Raw genomic sequence first — 4,422 nt, 5'->3', positions numbered from 1 at the left:
GGTGGTGGTGGGGGGGGGGCTTGATTGACAGGCCCCCACACGTTCCAATGGCGTCACGCGTGGTTTCTTTCCACAGCTCCCTTTTTTTTTGGTCCTCGTGTTGGTGACGTACCGTTCGTAGACGAAACGGCTTTATGAGCCAGCTCTTTGCAACGAACGACTCCCTTTCAGAGTCGGCCCAAGTTGGCGTTTCGGGTACTTGTGTGCACTTGGGTATTTGTTTAAGAAGTACAGTGGAACCTGGGTTCTCGACCATAATCCGTTCCAGAACCCTGTTCGAAAACCGATTGGGTCGATCACCGAAAATCGTTTTTCCCATTAAAAATAATGTAAATCGTTTTAATCCGTTCCAACGCCCTGAATGTTTAGCAAGAACGTAAACATGAAGCTAACCCGGGCTAATCGTACGTTCGGGTTATTATAATTTTCCGTACGAAAGATGACACTAACACGAACGTGTCAAAATAAAAAAATCAGGTCGTTTACACGTCATTTAGCACCCGGTCTCCACAACAAGTGGTGAGCGCTTAAAGGATAAAGAAAAGAATTATGTATAGGATTTCTTACCTTTGTGGTGCTCAGCAGAAGCCATACTGTACGTATAGCAGGATCGGAAACTCGCACACCTTCTTCATATTTTGCTCTTATTTCTTTCTTAAATGTAATAGTTGTACGCACTACTCTTCTTTTTTCACCTGTAGCAACTTTGCCGCTTGCACCGACCTTCTTCCGAGGCATCGTTAGGGGTTAAAACACTCCCTTCACCGCTTTTGAAAAACGAAAACAGAAAAGGAGTGCGCGTTGCCGTGACAACAGTTCTTCAGGAGGGGTGGGGGCGATCTACACCCGTACGCCGCTCAGCATCGCCCCTAGCGTACCGGCGTTCGAACTCCGATTTTTGGAACGAAAAGCGAAGCAAGAGTTTCTCGAAATTTTTGGTCGATAACCGAGTCGTTGGAACCGAGAAGCGTTGGAAAACCCAGGTTCCACTGTATTTGTTTGACTGGTAAGATACTGCTTTTGGAAAGACATGGAATAAACTTCGACAGATACTCGACAAATGTACCACAGCACGATACTAAATTTCGAAACACGACGAGAGAAATATTCTAGGAGAAGACATCTCTCTTTTTTCTCTATCTGTCTTTCTATCTGCCCCTCTCTGTCCTTCTCTCTCTCTCTCTCTCTCTCTCTCTCTCTCTCTTTATGTATCTACGAGATTCTTTGTTTTTCTTTCTCTCTTTCTTTCTGAATACTGTATCTTTCTATGAAATGAAATGAAATGAAATGAAATGATCTGCATTTCTATAGCGCTTTTCAAGTCAATGACTTCCCAAAGCGCTTTACATTGTGCTTCACATTTCCCAATAGCGGCTGTGATCTGTGCAGCCATGTAAGGCGCTAACCTGCTTATTGGGGGTAATTGGGGGGTTCAATGTCTTACCCAAGGACACTTCGACATGTAACACGGACAAGCCGGGATTCGAACTGGGATCCCTTAATCCTAAAACGATCGCTCTACCTCCTGAGCCACTGCCGCCCCCAACCCATCCATTCTATCTTTATCTTTATCTCTATCCATCTGTAATTATCTCCTTTTGTCCCCCCCTCTCTCTTTCTCTTTCTCTCGCGCTCCCTCTCACTTTCTTTCACTATGTAGCGATATCATTCTTTTTTTTTTCTTTCTCTTTCTTTCTGACTTCTTTATCTTTCTATAGTCATCTTTATCTATATCTATAATCCTCTCCTTTTGTCCCTCTTTCTCTTTCTGTGTGTCTCTTTCTCTCCTTCTCTCTCAAAGAGCTCATGACCGGTCAACATCTGTGTGTCGTTTATTTATGCTAAACTATTTTACATTTCGAATGAGCTAAAAGTTCAATGTACATTCAAACCATGAAGCTCATTATAATATAGTCACCTGGTAGATTTTTCAAATGAATTCTAAATGAATTTGGTATTTGTTGCAGAATGTTTCATTATCATTGTTCATATTAAGCGGATTCAAGCGCCAAAATGCAAAGAGCCCTTTGGAGGCGAAAAGAAAGCTGACTCATTTCAGTGAGCTGAGCCAGAAGAGCCGCTTCTCCCAAAGGGGCCGGAATCACCATCACCGCTCGCCAACTTCCGGAACCGCCGCCGTCCCGTGAGCAACTTTGGGAGAAACATTTTCGGAAAAGACAGCAGGGGGCGACATCGAGTCGGTTACGATCTCTCTCTCTCACTCTCTCTCTCTCTCTCGCTTGTCCTTCTTTCTCTCCATATTTCTCTGTTTTTTCCCTTCTCACCCCATTCTCTCTCACACACAAAACTTTCCTCTTTTAATTCTTTGATTTTCTATCCCTCACCTTCTCTCTTTCTCTCTTCTTTTCTCTCTCTCTCTCTCTCTCCATTCTATAATATTCTATTTTTCAACCACATTTTTTTTCTTCTTTCTTTCTCAATTTCTCTATCTTTTCTTTGCTTTACTTTCTTTTTCTTTTCTTTTCTTTTATTATTTTCTTTTCTTCTCTTCTCCCCCTTTATTTCTCTCTCTATTTCTCTCCATCCCTCCTTTTTCTCATTTTTATTTATCTCTCTCCCTCCCTCTCACCCAGTCTCTCTCTTTTTATCTCTTTATTTATCTCTCTTATGCCCTTCTTTCCTTCTTATTTATTTCTATATTTCTCCCCTCTCTTTATTTTATTCCTCTCTTTCCCTTACATTCTCCCCATCTCCTTCTTTTTCTTTCTTTCTCTCATGTCCCTCTTTTTATTCTCTCCCCATTCTTACTTTCTATTTGTCTTTTTCTCTCTCCCTTCTTCATCAGTCTTTTTATTTTAATATTTTTCATTGGATTTCTCTCTCTCTCTCTCTCTCTCTCTCTCTCTCTCTCTCTCTCTCTCTCTCTCTCTCTCTCTCTCTCTCTCTCTCTCTCTCTCTCTCTCTCTCTCTCTCTCTCTCTCTCTCTCTCTCTCTCTCTCTCTCTCTCTCTCTCTCTCTCTCTCTCTCTCTCTCTCTCTCTCTCTCTCTCTCTCTCTCTCTCTCTCTCTCTCTCTCTCTCTCTCTCTCTCTCTCCTTTACTCGCAAAGTGCATCGTGCGAAAAGCGCCATGTTGCCGGTTTCGCGTTGCCACGGCAACCGATCCCGGGACGCCGCTCAATGACGACGTCATCCGGCTCATTTTGCTAATCCCGCTAATCCGGCTAATCCGATTCCGTGAAATTTATTCCAGAATGTTAAGAAGGATTTGCGCCTTTTGCCTTGATTACGCTTCACATGTTTCGATGATTATTTTCTAATGAAGTCTGGAGACTTCAAGTGCGCTCTCTAGCGGACATCGCATGCATAGTCAAATGAATTCATTTTCTGCAGAATAGGAATCCATTTGTGGTCATGTGCACCATTTTCTCCTTCTTTTTTCTTTTTCTTGATTTCCTCTTTCGTTTCTGAATTCCATTAACATTTTAGTTTTTTTTTTGCTTTTGCTGTCTATTCATTTGTTATTTCTTGCTTTGTTCTTCTGATTATTTTTATTTGTTTGTCTTTCATGTCAGGTACCAGCAGAGAAAACAGGACCCACTCGCGTAACGTTACTCACAGTTTATCGGGGAGAAGACAAATGAGCGCACACTCGATCCGGAGATCGTTGGTCGCGGGACTAGATTGCCGAGAACGCGGAAGTGGTCAAAATCAAACGGATCGGGACCAGAGCAAAACAGGAGCAAAAACGCAGGAAAAAACGGAGATTCTCGGGGCTCGACGTGTCAAAACAGAGTCGCTCTGAACGCGGAAGTGGATCTTCTTTGGCGAGCGATAGCGGTGTCGGGAGCGGAAAAAAACGGGTCAGTCGCCGGGACAGGAGAGCAAAAAGGTGGTCGGGTCGGAAGCGAGTCGAAAGCCAGGAGAGGAGCGTAGACGTGGTCAAGATCAAAAAGTGCCAAAACACGGGACAGGCAAAAAAAGGGATTCGCAGACGGACTGACAACAGGTGACAGAGAGAAGTGGGTTTAAATAGGGACAGGGAGCCAGAGCCAGAGTCCGAGGCGGTCGGCAGTTCTTTTCCGAGAATTTAAAATCATTTCCACTTTACCGTCCCCCTCAAAAGACAACTTATACAGAAGAAGAGGATTGGCTTACGCCAACGGCGCTCCCCGGTGGCCAAGGCGGGCGCAGCAGGCGGAGCGGCCCGCTTCAAAGAAAATGCAGCACAAACAACAGTCGCGGCATAATAAAGCCCGAACCAGAGGGAATCAAAATCGCACTTTAATACTTCAGCCAGAAAAGCAGGGTGGGCAAACGAAGGCCTGCGGGCCACATGTGGCCCAAATGTGAAAAATATCGTGTTCATTTGGATAAACGGTAACAAATACTTGTAAAAATGTGTGAATTGAGTGCTCTTCTCGTCCCCAGTCTCTTCAACATTCAAGTAGCTGGCTATGTTGT

Source organism: Urocampus carinirostris, chromosome 4, assembly GCF_059441175.1.
Source record: "Urocampus carinirostris isolate Australia breed hairy pipefish chromosome 4, RoL_Ucar_1.0, whole genome shotgun sequence".
Lineage (NCBI taxonomy): Eukaryota > Metazoa > Chordata > Actinopteri > Syngnathiformes > Syngnathidae > Urocampus > Urocampus carinirostris.
The sequence above is the reverse complement of the archived record's forward strand: the minus strand, read 5'-3'. Positions refer to the sequence as shown.